Here is an 18,812-nt window from a genome sequence, read left to right as displayed (position 1 = left end):
TTTTTGTTATCCGTGACGCCACCCTGCCGGATATGCAATCGGTAGCGAGGCCTTTGGTGCAATTCGGACCGCCGTTCGATGAGTTGATGGAAGCTATAGACTGGGCTCTCGCCCCCCTGTGGCAAACCCCGCTTCCAAATTCACGCCGAGGCCTTCAGCCTATCCTGCCCCTATTGACACGAGTTGGGATCAAGTGGGAACTCACCGTAACCGAGATCACCGAAAAGGTAAACCTGGGGTTGGACGTGCGAATATGGGATTATTTCGAGCCAAATGTGTTTCTTTTTTATTTTCCTCCTATTTATGAATTTGCCCCTATTTATCTCTATTTAGTCATCAGTTTGCTACTTTCCTTGATCCTAAGGGGTTTATGGCATTATTACAGAACAAATGCTTCTAATATAAAGGCAACGAAAGCTCACAGAGGAACCTTAAATTATTGGCCTGCTCAAAGAAGTACTGCAGCTCGTTTAGTCCCAATTCTTCTTATAACCAATGTTCCAACTCTGCTTTTGCTAAATCTTATGTTATTTCGGTATATTCATGCGGGAATGGAAGAGATTCTGGCAGATCATGTTCACCATGAAGTCACACGAAATCGGATCTTGATTCTCCTTAGAATCCTCTTGTTAGTTATTATCAAAGATTTCCGCTTGTTTCTTGTTCTCCATTAATTGATTATTTTCACGGGTGGCCCTCGCGGGTCACCCCCCCCCGCACCGATAGCTCAATCGGATAGAGTACCTGGCTTCGAACCAGGTGGTTAGAGGTTCGAGTCCTCTTCGGTGCACACTCCGTTCCCCTTTCCGGCTCAATCCTTGTGTTGTATTTGCCAACAATAAAAGTCGAAAAATGCGCTTAGCGCGCCTTTTTACCCTTCGCCCTTGCCGACGGAATATCGGAAACTTTTCATCACAACCACATTGATAACCTTATAAATAAGGGAAACCTCAATCTCACCACGCTAATCGCTCGCTTCCGCTCGCTTCCGAACTTGTTTTTAGCCAAATAAGCGAATTAGCTAACTCTTTTCCCGGCGTAACCAATAGCAGTGCCGGGAGAGTCCGCTCCGTAACCAATCAGTAGCAGCGTTGGTGGGCTCCTTCCGTCCCTAACCTACAGCAGTGTAGCGAGAGTCCCGGTAAGCCTATCAGGTCCAGTGCTAGCGAGAGTCTCGGTAGCCTAGCCGGTCCAGTGCTACGAAAGCCAGTCAGTTAGCGAGTACGCTAGGGAGAGTCCCTAAGGTAACCAACCTATGGCAGTTGCTAGGGAGGGTCCGGTCGTTTCCCTCCACTAACCCCCCATCAGTTTCGAACTTAAAGCCCTTCGGCATCCCCACCTCCAACTTGAGTGTCACTTGCTGAAACCCCCTGCACGAGGGTCGTAAGCATCGAAGAACTTCCTAATGGTATACCGCCAACCGTATGCCGCTATCACTGGAGAAATCAGTGATATTAGAAATGACAATACCGGGTCAGAAGTTATCCCTCGCACACTTGTTCCCACTGCTCGAAGTTTTGAAAACGTAGCGCTTTCTTTTTCGAAGTGTTCTTCCAGGTTGCTAGGACAATGACCAACCATTAGGTTTAATTTGTGTTTGTTCTATATACGAGATTTTTCAAATAAATGGCACCTTTGGTTTTCCCGTAGCCATGACCTGTAGCCATCCCTTGTCCTACCTGTCAGTTGCGGATAACGGGAATCGAACCCATATCCTCTGCTTGGAAGGCAGATAATCTACCGTTAATCTATATCCGCCTAAGTTTCGTTCCCGGGGTGTTATAAAGAGATCATTCCTATAATACGAATCGGCCGAGGCGCGGGCTTGGCCTTCCATGCGCAAAGACTTTGCCCCGCTCAAGCACCTAGTAGAATGTGAGTGATGGATCATTCGTGTTCAATTCATTTCATATACGATAATTCATGGAACGCTATCGATGAAAACTTCCCGTTCGTATCTCTCCGATTCAAGAGCAATCAAGCCAAACCAACAAGAATTCGGAATGGAAAAATTATTGACCTGCCGCGCTACGCTTGGCTTGATGGGGTCCCCCGAATCACCACAATTGGAAAAGGAGTTACGTATATATAACGACAGCGTGATTTATCTGAAAAACGAAGGGGTAAAATCTTTTCAAACAACACAAAATTCCAAATTCTGACAAATCCCGGCTGCCCTCACGGGCTTAGAAGGCACGTTGGTAGGCCTAATATTAATCAGCCCATCTCGTGCTAATGCGTCATTTCGCTCTTTCCGCGAAGAGATCGAAATTCGAATATTGCACCATTCCATGGCACTTCACTTGTGGCCCAACGTTGACCCTGAATGAAAGGTGAGAAAGACGTACAGTCCAATCTCGGTCGAAAGACAAAGCTAGGCCGTGCGACTTGCATGCAGGGACATAAGAATTTTTAGGCAAATGGCCCTTTTCCTTTCCTGAGATTGAGTGATAAGAGATCGGGTGCCAAGTGCCAATCGATCGCTGTAGCCGGCCTTCAACCATTACTGGGGATGGCCCACGAGGTGTAGCGCAGTCTGGTAGCGCATCTGTTTTGGGTACAGAGGGCCATAGGTTCGAATCCTGTCACCTCGATTACTGCCGCCATTGGGCAGGTAACATTTCGCTCCGTCCCCTTTTCACTCGTGGGAATCTCCCAGCTACTACAGACGGGATAAATGCTCAAGAAGTGGGTTTTCCACCATTCTTTTCCTTTGTTGTTACCTGATTACTGTCTACCATGGCGAAACCACCCATCAACGCCATTGCGGACCACTTTCCATCGTGACGTACCTTCGGGACTCCCATATCCAAAGCTGTAGGAAGTGGAGCGTGATTGGGCCATATGCCAACCTGGCCACTACTCGTAGATGGGACGATTTCTCGAACCTCAGAATTCCGAACAGTTCGATTAGGAGCCATTACACGAAGATTCAGTACCATCCCTTTCATTGACCCTCCACTTGTAAGGTTGCAGCCTTTGTGGTGGCTTCATCGATGTTGCGCGGGAGATTATCCAATTCCCCAGGAAGAATCATTTGAAATCCCTTAGCTTAGTGGTTTCTGTTAAACTAACATATTTCCCTGGAGAACCAGTAAATACTTCTGCTACCCCTCTCCCCAGAAGTTTCGGGTCGAGTGAACTCCGTCCCTGGCTTCTTCAACCGCACATCGAAGTCAGCCCGAAAGCGCAAGAGATCGATCCTTTAGTGTCGTATTCCGCTGCTGGCTCATACCTCCACCCTTTCCCTCGGCTATTGTTGTGCCTTCCCGCGGAAGAACCAACGCATGATGTCAGAGTCTTAGTATGTGTGCTACCTCTCCGGCATTTAGTGCTGCTTCTTGGGAAATCTCTAACAGGCTTCTTGGACGGCCGGACATTGTCTTTGAAGGCTAGTTCCCGCGGGAACCCGCTAGGCTCCCTGCCCTTTCTGGTGGCGGGTCGGAATCCTTCAGTCCCTGTTTGCTACTAGCCTCTCTATTAGAAAGAAAGGCGGGTGCTACGGAATACAAGGAGTCGGGTTTTCGGGTGCAAGAGATGAGGCATGGTCCAAGCCCATTCGGACAGATGTACCGGTATGGCATGTCGGACAGACATGAGAGTCAGCAGCATCCGATGCACCATGGATAAAACGGATGAGGAGATACCCCCCCGCTGAACCCCGTTTCTATCAGATAGAAAGGGCCAAGTAGAGCATCATTGCTTTTCCCCCTCCATGTTCCCCTTCCCTGGCAACGTGCGTGTTAAAGTGTTTGATTTCGAAAAACAGTTAAAGAGGCGGCCGTCCTCTCAACGCATCTTCGATTTTTTCTGAACACGACTCTGCCGGCCGGTTTGCACGACGTTAGCTGGCAAAGGGCTATCTCCTATATAGGTAGTGTCTGGATTCGAGGCACTATCAGGGTACATTGATTCCCTTCCCGTGTGCTGTTTCTGATCGGCCTTTCGCTTTCCCGTTGATTAACCAATTCAATAGTCAGCAGGATTGGCTTTACCCTTGGTTGACCGACCCAATAGTAAGGGGTTGGTGAAGGGTTCCGACCTTCCGGCACCCTGAAGATGCCTTCGCTGGACGGACACATCCTGCCTTCGGCTTCATGAAGCCAAGAGGGCTTACCAACGACTCGGGAAACGGGAAAAGATTTGATCTTTTCGTGACACCAACGCAATCTGGGCATAATTCAGAGCGATTCCGTATTCGGCGTAATATACGATGCTTATTGGAGAAAAGAATTCCAGCTCCGAATTCGAAGAGAGGAAAATTATGGATAACTTCAAGAACAGAAAGGACGCAGAGAACCAACAAAACCAAGATCACTTCTCGAAAGGAACACAGAGCACAGAGATAGATAACCAAGAATACGAAAAGGGCCTCTTCCTTCGTGAAGCTTTATTTTCTGTTGGAGATCCAGTCAGCTACAAGATCAGTGATGGACCAGTCTATCTTTCACACTGATTTGTTGAATTGATATTTCGGATCGAGTCCCGGGTTGAAGGGTCGCCACAGGGCTTGGCAGCTCCTCGGCAGCTCCTCGTGTGTGGTGCGGGTTCGTCCCTTCATTGATGATGGTTGCACCCTCATTAAACCTCCAGTAGAATAGAGATGATCGCAAGTGCTCTGATCTCTCGCGGATGAGAAACCCCTACGTGAGAATCCACAGTTAGGGGCTCGGAGCAAGAACCCTCGCCCGAAGGGCCCTCGAAGAAGCCAACCCAAGGGCCTAGAAATGCTATCATTAGAATCTAACTTCATATATCTGCTGGCAATCGTATGGGAATCGAGATAAGGTCACTGTAATGGTTTACGTCTGAGAGATGCCTGGGAAAGATGCTTGCTGGAAAGCTCTTGGTCAAGTCTTTATCTTATCTAGAAGTAGTTCGAATAGGATAGGCGGAATGGGTTGAGAGATAGCTGTATTTCGGGGTATCTGGCAGCAGGGTCTCGGGTATGGAGAGTATCGGTCAGTGGATCACGACTAGTCGGGGTATATGAAAGACCTGGTAAAAGCTATACAGAAAGGCTAGATGGAGGGCTGGAGGTGGGCGAAGATTCCCCCCGTATCAGCAGCTCTTGAGGTCAAAAAAAAGGTCAAGTCTTTATCTGGATGGTGGAGCGAAAGCCGCATTCAATTCAATATCTTTCTCAGCCTTTCAGCGAAGCTGAGAAAAACCAAATGGAGTGTCATGACAAGAACTAAAATGAAGAAATCTGTGAACATTGATTCGTGGATTCATTTGTATTTGTTTTTAACGGGGATTATGAAATCCAGACTTTGACCTTACACCTCAGATTCCACAACGAGTAGACGTTTGTGCTTCCGCATAATCAATTAAAGCTACCTCCCCCCTCTTCCAGAGGTACAGGCGGGGGAGGCTCAAACAGGCATCACATTATATACGAAATTACCTAGCTTTCTCGGCTTTAATGCCAATAACAGCAGAGAATTATGGTTGAATGGGAAAGGGTTAGGGCAAGGAAAAAGGGAATGTGCGGAGCACGGGATTTGGGATAATATATAGTGGGAGGACTAATAATAAGGATAATGAGTAGCAGCTGGCCCGGGCTCTACACAATTCCACTCAACGGTGCAGGGGCGTAGGGTTTTGGTTAACTTGAAGGGGCGGGCAGCGGGGCCAGGTAAGTTGGGGCTGTTTCTGAGATGTCTGTACGAGGTTTGTCGCATCGCCCTGAGCCTACGAATCCGAGGCTACCGAATCCGGTAGCGAGCCCGGAGACGTAGAAACGGGCTCATTACTAACGGATGCGGGCTCCCAACGCTCCGCGTGGTGACCCACCCAGCCAGATGTGGGCGGAAGCAGGGCGAAAAAAGCTTTGCAGGTAACGACTAGAGTTTACGGGAGAGGGATTCGAACCCTTAACCTTTGGTCTTTTATCCAAAGACCATTGTTCTACCATTTAAACTAGTCTCCTGTTTTTCCTCACAAGAGGGCAGGGGCGGGCCATATGCTTCGTATTGGTACGGAGAGGGAGATCTCTAACCTCGCCATACGTGGTAGTAATCGCTATGTTGCGAAGGAGACGTTATTGGCTTACAGGGAACCGCTTCCTGCAAAGCCTAGCTAATCCTTCTATTATACCCAATTCCGTGGGACCCAGAGCTATATCGTTCCATCTCTAGAATTCCGTGTAGTGCATGCATGCTTCAGGGCACTGAATGGGATTCGAACCCGGTAGCTCCAATTTAGCTATCAGTGCTGGGGGGAAAACCAATCTATGGATCCTTTTTCTGATCCTTTTTCTGATCCTGATCCTTTTTCTGATCCTTTTTCTTGCTTGGTTTTAAACCAAGCATGCTTCTCGGGGTGTTGAAGCATTGAACCTCTATCACCCGGCCCGGGATTTGGTGAAATTCCTCATTTCTCAGGCTTAAATGATCATTTCGAATGGACAACGCAGAAGTCGTATCCCCTTCCCTTCCGTATCCGCTCTTGATACTCGCCGGCCCGTTATTTCTACTCACTATAGTGCTCCCCTGCCTGCTATTTCACTTCAGTGCTCCCCTGCCCGCGTAACATTACGAGAGGGTTAAGAGCAGCGACGGCGGCGATGTAACAAGAGGAAGCTAGAAAAAAAGGGCTATGAGAATATGAGGGACTCCCTTCTAAGAAAAAGAAAGTGTCGATTGCCTATTCTTTAAGCACTCATGAGAAACTAATCTCTCCTAAGGAACCCGTATAAGAGGTATTCATTTCTAACAATCCTAAAGTCTTTAAGGTTTTGACCATTTTGTGTAACCACTGAGATGCCCCAAAAACACTGGAGTACGGAAAGGAAACACTGGTGTTAAAGCATTCTTTGAGAACCACATCCTGTTCTTCCTGGATGGATGATTTGCTCTGCTCGACGCCATCGTGCGAAAGTTGTTTTCACAATTTGGGAATTCAACTGATTTTAGGTGATCCATCTTTATGTAACATAACATGAGGGGTGCTATGAAAAACACGTAACCGACCGGATTGCGTGAAATGGGTAGATCGATCTGGTTGGGGCATTCTTTGGAACTTCAGGAAGAATCATCCAGGGTTGTGGTTTTTTCTTCTTCATGCCTATAGAGGTTAAAGGCCCCTGCCTGCCTCCAACAACCCTATGCTACTGGATCACTGCCCCAGTGCTTCACTCGACTGGACCCCTTCAAACCCCTGGATTTTAGCTGATAACTCTCCAGCCCCCTTCATTGAGGAATTATGGTGGGATGCCGAGGTCTACTGCCGGTTTTTCCACCGAGCCCACGGGAAAACGCGAAGCGTTTCGCCCAACCTTTCAGGCCTTCCGAGTTCTACCACTGATTCACTGTCACGGAGGTCCACCAGTCCTTCATGGGAAGTATGGGTCGATGCCGAAGGTTGGTATGTGGATGGCTGTCGTTAGGAAGGTGTTGGATGTACGCCGGCCTTTCCTATAGCTTCTTTTTCAATCGAGGGAAATATCCAGGCTTATTAATGTCCCTAGTGTGAATCAAACCTTCCCTTTAGAGATAGCCTGGTTCATCGGTCTGTCGAATGTGAAATTCTCGGGACGGGATTCCCCAACTGAATCCTCGCCGGCGGGCGGCCTTTCGGATTTTGTTCTCCGATTCCCCGCTGCCTTCCCCCTTGTGCGGTTTCGTAATGCTCCTCACCCACAATCCAGGGTTGTGACGTGGTTGAAGTCGAATCCAAGGGATCCGCAGCCGGATAAATACCTTTAGCTGCTAGTCCTCTCGAAAGCACAGTAGTAGCATCTGGGTGTGCGGATGTTGTAGCAGGAGCTGGGTCAGTCGAATCATCTGCAGGTACATAAACAGCTTGAATAGAAGTTGTCGATCCTTCCTTGGTGGAAGTAATTCTTTCTTGTGGGGATCCCGTTTCTGTACTAGGAGTTGGTTGATGACCCACGGCGGAAGGCATTCTACCCGATAAAGCAGAAACTTCTGATCCTGCTTGGACGAAACGAAATGTGTTGTCGATGGATAAAAGGACATCTTGCTTGTTGACATCTCGGGAATATTCAGCCATTGTCGGAGCAGTTGAACCGACTCTCATACGAGCTCCTGGTGGTTCATTCATCTGACCATGAACTGGAGCCACCTTCGATTCTGATATATCTTGTTCATTAGTAACTTTCGATTCTTTCGTTTCCATGTAAAGATCATTACCCTCACGAGTACGTTCCCCCACCCCACCAGATACAGATACACCTCCGTGAGCCTTGGCGATGTTGTTAATCGATTCCATGATAGGAACCGTTTTTCCCCGGGCATTTCATTGCTGATTGGTTGATGGTGGAGAGTCACTAGTTTCACCCTCCCTTCCCCCGGAAATCTCGTATATAGAATGGCTTGCTTGCTTGCCAAAAGCCCCTGCAAGCGGCGAAGTTCTTCAGCTACCCATTGAGAGGTATAGGGAGAGCCGAAAATCCCGAGAAAGAAAGAAAAAGCAGAGAGATAAGATATACTGGCCCTTACTATGGAAGGTCGGAGGAGGAAAGCCTTACCAGCAGGCACAGGAGCAGTTATCACGAAGGATTGCTAACCTCTAGAGCATTGGCATCTCATGAGCTGGTCCTCCTTATGTACCTAGTGGATAAGATGATCCAGGCCAGAATAGGTATCCCCCTCAGCCTAGAGAATGACGGGCTGCTCTTTCTTACCCGCACGAGTGAAAAGAAGCAGGTTATGACCTATTTGGACAGGTTTATGAGGGGAACCAGCCAAGACTTTCTACAGCTAGAGATCCCTTTGGAAGGTAAGGATTAAAGTTGGAAGGGTAAGGCACCTCCCGCCCACACGCTCAAAGTCTTCCGCCCACTCCCCTCCCTCACAATGCTTTTTCTTTCTTTCTGCCCCGGCAACGGAAATTTCGTATATAGAATGGCTTGCTTTACCAAGAAGCCTGTTCTCATTCTCGGGAAGTTCAAATCCTCTTCAGTGCCACATCGTTTCATTGACTCGGAAGAAAGCCGGCATGTGTGCCCGCCTACCGTTCAACTAACAAGGATGAAAATGCTACATCGTTTCATTTACTAAGAAGAAATCAACGATTTTATCCACAGATGATAAAACAGTAGTCTTATTGCTAAGAATCGATTCTTAAAAAGGTCGATATAGGAGGCATAATTGGCTATCGACTCCTGCTCAGGTTGGAGTAAAAGCTGGTTGGTTTATACCTTGGCAGAGTAGCTGGTCGTGAAGAACACGAGGTTGGCTCGGCTGTAACACAACCCGGAAACTGCCGGGAGCTAGTAAGGCATGCAGGCCAAGGCCGACGGGAGGTACCCTTTTGGTGAGGGAGAGGCCGCTTTAATCCTTAGCATGCGCAACTAGTCGGTGAAAGATACGCATAGCAGCCCGATTGCAACGGAAGACTGTCGAGGAGACAGAGGAGACTGTCGGGAGTCGGCGAGGCAGGCTCCAACCAGTAGGGCTATATACCTTAGCGTGTAACTGATCGTTGAAATAGACGCAGGGAGACCCGAGCATGCCTCGTGGAGTCAGTTAGTAGCAGGCGCCCAACCTGGGGGAAGGAAGGCTGACCCTGGTCCCCAAATAAATATAGGAAACGGGGATTTTCTTTTCCAGTGCATCCTATTGGTAATAGCCAGTAGGAAGTAAAGTCCCCTACCCGGAGGGAAAACATGGTTGGGGGGAATGGTGAATACGATAAGTTACAGGGGCATTAGTATAGAGTTATAGGATAGGGTAGGAGTGGGGAATACTCTAAATGTACTGGAATGAATCCCAGGCAAGCTATGGTAAAGGGCGAAGGAGTGTTGCCTACCGAATCCCCTAAGGGGTACTTAACGGAAGCGAAGGGGAAGCGCAAGGACCTGAAAAGAGGTTACAGGCGAAGCAAGGAAAAGGCTTATTTGGAGTGAAATTCCGTAGAATAGAAAGAAGGCTAAAAAGAATCCTTAAAAAGATTCTGGGTGTGTGACTAGTCCCAAGCGAAGGCATCCCGGGGCACTGTGGCGAAGGGAGTGAAAGGCAAGGGTTGGAAGGAAAAGCGTGGAAGGAAGGAAGTGGGACTAGTACCGAGCGAAGGCATCCCGGGGCACTGTGGCGAAGCGGGGGAAGGCTTAGGGGCTTGGATAATGGAGCCCTCCCTTCGCTTTCATCCCTGTAGACCACTCTGTGGGGAAAAGCCTTCATTCTAGCTGGAGCCGGCAGGGAAGGGAAAGCGGCTAAGCGCCTAGAGGAAGCCAGCAGGGGATGGATAGCAAGCCAGCAGGGAATGGATACCGAGGAAGCAAGGGAAGGGTAAGCGCTTTCTCCTAAGCGCCTTCCTTCTCGAGAAGGCGGGGTAAGCGCTACGCGCTTTCCTGCTTCGCCCCTACCTTTTTAAGAAAAAAGGTAACAATCCCAGCTTGGGAATGAGATATTGAAGGCGCGCATCCCGGAACAACGCCACAACCTCTTCCGAAACCAAACCCCTTATCTGTGAATATCAAGAAATCACTCAGTAAAACCGGATAATCGGGGCAATATACCTCTAGACCCCCAATTCTCTGTGCATCACAAAGAAAAAGCGGATGCCTGAGGTTTCAGAGCGGCCGGGGCTTCAGAGCGATTGCCTGCAGCGAGCGATTGACAGAGAAATTGTATGCGAATTCTGAGCGGATTGTCTGTGGCTTTTGAGCGATTCACTGAGCGGGGCGGGATTCACTGAAGTGTCTGAGCGGATTGCCTGCGGCTTCTTAGCCATTTACTGAGTGAATGTCTGCGGATCCAGAGCCATTTTTAGTCATTCAGGGTGATTTCTTTTCATCAGCTGATATCGATCAATCTGTATCTCCCCGGGATTTTCAGCATTCAATCAATTTCCCTGCGCTTTTGATATCGATCGATTTGTATTTTCCCGGATTTTCAGCAGCATAAAATGGGGGATAACTAGAAACTGCCACAAATATAGGAAACTGCCCTGGATATAAAGCACCGAGGAAAAGGATTCGACGGAGGAGGAGGAGAATGAGATTATTTAAAGCTAGAGCAACGGAATAACTATCTACTATCTCAGAAGAAAGAATTACCAACTACTACACCAAATTGCCAGTGGATGAGATCGGTTGAGTGGTACCGGTTGGGGATGGAATTGCACGTGTTTATGGATCGAACAAGATTCAAGCGGGGGAAATGGTAGAATTTGCCAGCGGTGTGAAAGGAATGGCCTTGAATTCTGAGAATGAGAATGTAGGAATTGTCGTATCTGGTAGTGATACTGCCATTAAAGAAGGAGATATGGTCAAGCGCACTGGATCTATTGTGGATGTTCCTGTAGGAAAGGCCATGTCAGGTTGTGTAGTTGATGCGTCAGGAGTATCTATTGATGGAAAAGGTGGGGCGGCCGTTGGATCATCTGCGGTCAAAAAATGCGAGGCCGGAATGGCATACAGGCATGGGACTCACCAGAACCCGCGAAGGGAGGCCGGGACCATAGCATGTCGCAAAAGCACGATTGAAGGCGAAACGTCTCAGACGGATGAAGATCATCGTGCAAGCCCGGTGGTTTGGTGAGAGATGAGGCCGAAGGCTGGCGAATCGGAGTCTTTTTCGGGTGACCATGCCCCCGGCCAGATAGACGCGGATATGCTCTCTGCCTGCCATAGGCACATCATGGTCAGGCCCTTTTGGAGTGGCACCTTGGAGCCTGCGGGGAGCGGATTACCTATATATTGGGGACGGAAGACTGAACGACATCCCAGTTTGCCAAAAACGTAGGACCTTTCTTTTATGTATGGTCCCAACCATCTGCAGGTAGCACCGGCGAGATCCTCAGCGGGAGGAAAGCCCTGGAAAGAAGTCAGAGGGCCCATACCACCTGCCTACCTCTTAAGAACCTAGCAATGGGAAAGCACTTGGCGAATGCCAAGTAGAAGGAAAGGAGCCTATGCATTTGTCATGCCCTTCGAAACGAAATAACAAAGAGGCAAGCAAGTTTTACCTGACTACACTTTTCAGCCACTTCCCGTGGACTTCGGGAAACCGCGAAGCGCGTTTTCCAAGGTCCCCGGGGAAGAAAGGGCCACGGGGGGAGCTTGTGAGGGAGTTTCCACCTCCCCTTCGGCCTTTAGGGTTGAACAAGACCCAGATAAAGTCAAGTTAGAGAGCCGTGTAATGGGCGACTATTCCGCACGGTTCGGAGAGCACAACTACGATCACTCCTCCTCGGCAGAAGCTTGACCCTATCTTTGAGCGCGGTAGAATGGAGACGTGTAGAAGTTAAAGTCCCTGGGATTATTGCACGTAAATCTGTCCACGAACCTATGTAAACGGGGTTAAAAGCGGTGGATAGCCTGGTTCCTATAGGTCGTGGTTAATGAGAACCGACAATCGGCGACTGACAAACGGGAAAGACTGCTACAGCTATTGATACCATTCCGAACTAGAAACCAATCAACGCACAGGGCACCTCCGATAGTGAAAGATTGTTTCGTGTGTACGTAGCGATTGGATAGAAACGCTCAACTGTGGCATAATTAGTTAAGATTCTCCCGGAAGCCGGTGCTTTGGAATATTCCATTATTGTCGCAGCCATGGCTCTGGATTCTGCTCCTCTGTAATTCCCGGCACTATATCCTGGTCGTGCTACGGGAGAGTCTTCTAGGGATCATGGAATGCACGCATCAATCATCTATGATGATCCCAGTAAGTAATCAGTGGCATATTGATAAATGTCATTATCGTTACGTTGACTACCAGGTTGTGAGGTTTCCCTCGGAGATGTCCTCCATTCATATCTCTGTTTATCGGAAAGAGCCGCCAAAAGGTTGGACTAGACTGGTGCAGGCAGCTCGATCGCTTCACTCGTCACTGAAACATAAGCTGGAGACGTTTCTGCTTATATTCCTACCAATGTCATTCTCACTACAGATGGATAAATCTTCTCGGAAACTGAACTCTTCTACCGCGGAGTTCGGCCTGCTATTAACGTAGGATTACTCGTTAGTTGCGTTGGGTCTGCTGCTTAGCCGAAAGCTATGAAAGCACCTCGTGGCACCTCAAAATTGGAGCCGGCATAATATCGTGAAGTTGCCGCTTCTGCGTAATTTGGGTCAGACCTCGATCCTGCTACTTAGTATTCGCCACATCGCGGCGCTAGGCTTACTGAGGTACCTAAATAACCATAATATCCCCCGATCCCTATCGAATGACAGATTGTGGTCATCTTTGCGGCGGTCAATGGGTTCCCGGACTAGATCCCTTTGACACAGATCGCTTAATATGAAAAGCAGCTCCCTGAAAGAATCGAACCACACATACTTGAGAGTATCAAGGAGCAAAAGCTATTGAGTGAAGAAGTACAGAAAAATCCGGCTACATTCCGCCAAAGAATTGCCAGTTCTCTATCACCAGTAACAACTGGTTCATTCTAGCTCGGGGGATAAAGAAGGAGACCCCCCCCATTAAGGAGACCCTCCCTTCTGAAGTAAAGAGCCCTCAGCTCTAGATAAGTTCATGAAGAGCCCTCACCCTACATCATTTTCAGAACACAAATGAGCTAGCTCGGATGCGGCCTTAAAACCAGTAGGTACGTACGTAACGCTGCTGTCCTTGGTTCAATGACTAGTACTAGTGGCTGTGTTGCATGTTCAAGTTATCAGAAATCTCCATTCAAATGCGAGATTCGTTAGTTGGATGATAAAACACTGAAACAGGAAGTCTTGGATCGCCGCTCAACCCATGCATTACTGTGTGGAATGAGTCCTCCCTGGTGGTGGGTCCAGCGGGAGGCTATGGCCTAGTCGCCCGCCATATATTCTTATGGCCTAGAAAGACGGCTGACCCTATGTAACCGTAAGGCAGGTGGAGTGCCCCGGAGTGCCCCGTGCTTTCTCTCTTTTCGGGGAATCTGTGCGAGTCCCCCCGGCCTTACCCTTTGGTGCCGACGAAGCCTTTTTCCTCTCAAGAAACTGCCATAAATATCCCAGCGGCTTCTTGGTGGATCCCTTGCCGGATGCGTGGGAAAATTCATTGCGCTCTCGAAACGGAGCCTAGCGTTAGCGGGTTCTAGCAAAGGGCCAAGAGCCAGAAACCGGCATAGCTGGCTAGCCTACTATTATACCCAAATTTCCAACTAGAAAGAAAGGAGGGGTTGCCGGGAAGTATGGGAGCGGAGCCCTCTGCTTTTCCTTCTCTAGCTTCTTCAGATCAATCTCACTATCGTGTGGGTGCGGCCTGCCGGCCAGCCGAAGAAAAGCCGCATCCACTTCATGTAGGAATTCTTTTCAGCAGTCGTTGTGGAAACTGCTTTTTGTTTTGCAAGGTGGCAACGGCAAGCTTTTTAGCCGGATAGGAATCTCCGCTTGGCCAACATGCATGAAGGGCTAGCAAGAAAACTTTTTGCTTGCGAGGTGGCAACGGCAAGCTTCTTAGCCAGGTGAAAATCTCCTTCTGGCCAACTTCCATGCGGCTAGCGAGAAAACTCTTGAAAGTGGCTGGGGCTCTGGTTAGCAGCTAGGCTAGCAAGAAAACTTCTTGCTTGCAGGACTTGCCAGCAGAAACCCTGCATTTCGAAAACGCTCTGTCTATCCCTGAGCCTGCTTTAGGCGAGGAACTGGAGCTCCCTTCCGTCCAATCCAAGGTAGTGTAGCTAGTCGTCACGTACATCACCGGAAGAACTATTTTCGACTGGTTGTAAGCTTCAAAACATGAAAGGAGGACATTCATTTCCCCTGACCTGGGGCTTGAAACCAGGAACGGGCGAGTCTGGCATCTGATAGGCGCCTGGCATATTGATCCACACAGAACGGTGAAACCTTTCCAGACCATCAACGCGCGAAGCAACTTCCTCCAAGACCTAAAGGTTGGAACGGTTGGATTGTACGTGTCTAAATTCACGGAAGACGAACTATATTCATCGTCTTTGAATGTCGAAGACACGGGTTCGATTCCCGTGTTGGGATAACCCGCCAACTGCCATGAATATCAAGAACAGACCTCGTGTTGGCTTTGCCAACGCCTGTAATTTTCTAGGAAACCCTTCAATTCATCATGGCTCGCCGTCCACTGGAACAATTTGCTATTATTCCATCGATTCCCCAACGGATACATCAATTTCGAACATCAAGGAAAGAAAGCATACCGTACACCACCCCGGACTGCCCACCCCAATTATTGTGGTTTCTAAGATATCACACTAATACACGTCTCGAAATTTCGATCGATATTCGTTCCGCTGATTATCCTTCTCAAGAACGTAGATCCAAAGTAGTTTATAATTCACCAAGCATTCAATATAACTTATGCATTCGTGCTCAAATCGGTGTAGATGAAATTACTTCTGCAAGTTTGGTAATCAGTACATCTCCATCAGCCGGCTGGTGGGAGCGAGAAATGTGGGATACGTTTGGTTTTTATTTATCTAATTATCCCGATTCATGCTGTACATTAACCGATTATGGTTCTGAGGGTCATTCATTATGAAAAGACTTTTTGTCAAGTGGATATGTGGAAGTGTGTTACGATGATTCGGAGAAGCGTGTGGTTCCCGAACCGATGGAGATGGCTTAAGAATTCCGCTATTTCGATTCGGCCAGTCCTTGGAAAGGATGGCGGCGACTCTTGGTCGTTATGATATTTTGCTGCTTTGGAGGGGGGGGTTCCAGAGGAAAAGATCCGAAGGCCCCTTCCTCCGCTTCACTCGTCACTAGAACACAAGCTGGGCGGCTGGCAATCGCCGCACTCCGGTCCATACTGGCGGCGGATCCCCTGCCTCTATTGTGTTGGCTTCTAGCGGTGACTGCTACTATTATTGCCGACGCGGTGGGCGCTCGCACTGCTTCTTGCGATAGGGGGCAAGATCCCACCGGCAATGGCAGCCGGCCAGGCCAGGAGGCCCCGGAGGGCGACGACCCGCAGGAACCCGAGGCGACGCCGCAGGAAATCGCTCGCCTCGTGCAGGAAAATATCGCCGAGGATAGGCGAGGCGTCGATAGTATAGTGGAAGAGTTGCGGTACAGGGGGGAGACGGCAGGGGTAAGCGAGCTCGAGAATCTAAGGTCAAACCAGGCTTTCACTAACCTGGCGCATTATACTCTTCCTAGCGTTGAGCTATCCGCCACGGGGCAGGATAATCCTGAGACCCGGCAACAGGTGGAGGCGATATTATCTTCCTCCGGGGCGGCGCGCGCCGGTTTGACCGAATTTATCGGGGGACCTTTGCCCGAGAGCCAAAGCCAAATGCTCCGGGTGCTGGAGCCAATAGTGGAGAATGTCGACCAAGCTCTACGCGGGTACGAGCAGCTCTTCGGGCTTGAAGAAATAGTATTCCCGCCGGATACGGACACCGACGAGAGCAGCTCCGGAGATTCAATGGACACAGATTTTGATATCTGAAATGGGCGGGGCGAGTTTTATTAAACCGCTCTTTGGAAATCCCTTACCGCGCAAAGCAGTTCAACGATATACTAATTTCCAAGCAGGAAGCAGAGAGACTCGGAAGAGTCTGGTATAACGATGGACGCTTTACGTATTCCATTCATGTTCATTTTCTATCCACCGGATATTTGTATATCCGAGTGTTTGTATTTTAGTTGGAAAGTCAAGCTCCAACAAGGCAGATGCATGATGAACGCTTGGCAGCTTGTTAGGGCCGTACGCAGAAGGAAAAACCCAGATTGCGAGATACGCCTACCATAAATCAATTGCTTCGTCATTGTAGAGAGGCAAAACGTCGCAAAACACGTACTTGAGCTTCGAATTAATGTCTTTAAAAGTTTGGGGTACGCCCGCGTGTTTCGACAAGAACACTAAAAAAACCTAATCTAGCTTCATGCAAGATAGCCAAAGTACGTTCAAGCAATCGAAGGAATATAATTGCTCACACTCCTGGCGAGGGTCATAATTCGTAGGAGCATCCTGCGGTTATGGTTAGAGGAGGTAGAGTGAAAGATTTGTCAGGTGTGAATTACCATCGTATTTGAGGAGTCAAAGATTCGTAGGGAATACCGGGTCGAAAATGAGGCAGATTGAAATATGGTACAGAAAAACCTAAAAATTCGATACGAATAAAAAGGTCAAATCAGGGAATGGTTGCTTTTTTTGCTCATCATCCCTGGACTGGTTTAACCCCCCGGGAAGACTTTCAGAACGACCGGTGGGAACTTTCGGAACAGAAAGCCATCCGCTTTGATCCCATTGCAACTATTTCTGCGCCCATCTAGCAGGGCTTTTGTCATCCAGACCCAGGGGGGGCCGTAGGGAAAGCACATACAATTGCTCGGAAAGATTAAGCTATATCTGGAAGGTGGGTGGTAAACAAAGAAAATTAATCAAGAAATTAGTCAACTTTTGTATGATTGATGGTAAGAGAACGAAATCTCGTGTTATTGTTTCCTAAACTTTTCCTCGTCCTTTTTGAACTAAACCCGATGCTCATGTTATCACACTTCCGGCTAACGCCATAGGGAATGTCAAGCCTACTCGCGAAGTCAAAAAAGTAAGAATCGCAGGGACTACTCACGATGTACCCAAGATTATTGCCAAAGAACGTCAAGAAACCTTAGCTTTTCGTCGGATCATGGAAGCAGCTGTCAAATGCCGTACTATGAGCGGAAATAGCTAGAGCTTGGATTAATGTTTATCTGCTGAGATACCGGATGCTTATTGAGGAAAGGGAAATGTTCGTGAAAGAAGGGATGATCTTCATAAACCGGCGGAGGCCAATAAGAGTTTCGCGCATTATAGACGGTGGCGAACTATTGAAAACATGTAATGAGCTAGGGTCAAGAGCCGTTAGACACTTTAGCAGCACACACCGTCGCAGGATTGAGTAATTGGTGATTCATCAGTGGAAAATTACGGGTTTGACTTCGGCGGAGAAGCCTCGAGCGGGGGGGCAACAGAAATCCCCCCTCCCGGCTTTTCCTTCCTCTTTACTATTGGGTGGGTGCGGCTAGCAAAGATGGCAGCTGAATTCTCCAGTGAGTCGAGCAGCAGGCTACAGCCGAAAGAACCGGCCATGCCTGCTAGCCCTAGACAGATGAAGAACAGAGCGGGAGTCAATGGGGGCGAGGGCGAAAGTCAATGGTGGCGGGGGCGGATGAGAACAGAGTTTTTTCGAGAGGAGGCGAGAGTCAATGGTGGCCCCCCTCAGATGAGAACAGAGACGAGAGGGAGTGAGAGCCAACGCTCCCCCAACATGATTCAACAGATACGAGAGTTCCATGAAGGGGAGTGAGAGCCAACGCTCCCGGATTCCCGAGAATGAGAACAGAGACGAGAGGGGCTTTATGCCGGCTGGCTTTATGCCTCCTCGCCGGAGTGAGAGCCAACTTCAACTATTGGGTGGGTGCGGCTAGCCGGCCAGCCGAAGAAAAGCCGCATCCACTAGAATAAATACGCAATTCTTACGCAATTCCTTACGAAATTCTTCCCAGCACTACATTCTTATGGTTGGTAGCATAATTACCGTCTCTTGCCAAAGAGGCGGCTTCCAAGAACTCGTTCGGGAGTCTTCTCTCGAAGACACCCTAGATCTTTCACTCAGTGAGAAGGAGGATCTTCTCCGCTTGGAGCTTCGTAATCTGATCGTACGCTCTATACATCACACCGTAGCGGAACTCAGCACGAGGCTGAGGCCGCTCCCAGGTGCGAGGTACGGAAGGTACGGAGACAAGAAGGTCCAATGGCGACGCACCCTCGATCAACCCTTTACAAACACGTCCTATCGGAGTAAGTAACCCTAACGGGTAAGGTAGCCCGACTTTTCTTTTATGCGAAGCTACTATGCGAAGCAACCGGACATTTGATTTCGATTTGGAACTCATAACCGAACTGTCTCATGCTGTTTCAATAAGCAGCCAGCTCTTGACTCGA

The 18,812-nt window shown here is 48.8% G+C and overlaps 3 non-coding genes across 3 annotated transcripts; 2 read left to right on the top strand and 1 right to left on the bottom strand.

Annotated features, from left to right (window-relative positions):
• Positions 1–716: 716 nt before the first annotated feature.
• Positions 717–790, top strand: TRNAR-UCG (transfer RNA arginine (anticodon UCG)). The gene has a single exon. It is a non-coding gene; the product is annotated as a tRNA-Arg (tRNA).
• Positions 791–1,687: 897 nt separating this feature from the next.
• TRNAG-UCC (transfer RNA glycine (anticodon UCC)) lies at positions 1,688–1,758 on the bottom strand. The gene has a single exon. It is a non-coding gene; the product is annotated as a tRNA-Gly (tRNA).
• A 762-nt stretch (positions 1,759–2,520) lies between these two features.
• TRNAP-UGG (transfer RNA proline (anticodon UGG)) lies at positions 2,521–2,594 on the top strand. The gene has a single exon. It is a non-coding gene; the product is annotated as a tRNA-Pro (tRNA).
• Positions 2,595–18,812: the final 16,218 nt, after the last annotated feature.

The sequence above is a fragment of the Dipteris shenzhenensis genome, unplaced genomic scaffold (assembly GCF_047967505.1).
Source record: "Dipteris shenzhenensis isolate YYH24624 ecotype China unplaced genomic scaffold, Dip_SZ_1.0 scaf0101, whole genome shotgun sequence".
NCBI classification, from domain to species: domain Eukaryota; kingdom Viridiplantae; phylum Streptophyta; class Polypodiopsida; order Gleicheniales; family Dipteridaceae; genus Dipteris; species Dipteris shenzhenensis.
This window is presented reverse-complemented; position numbering and strand designations above follow the sequence as displayed.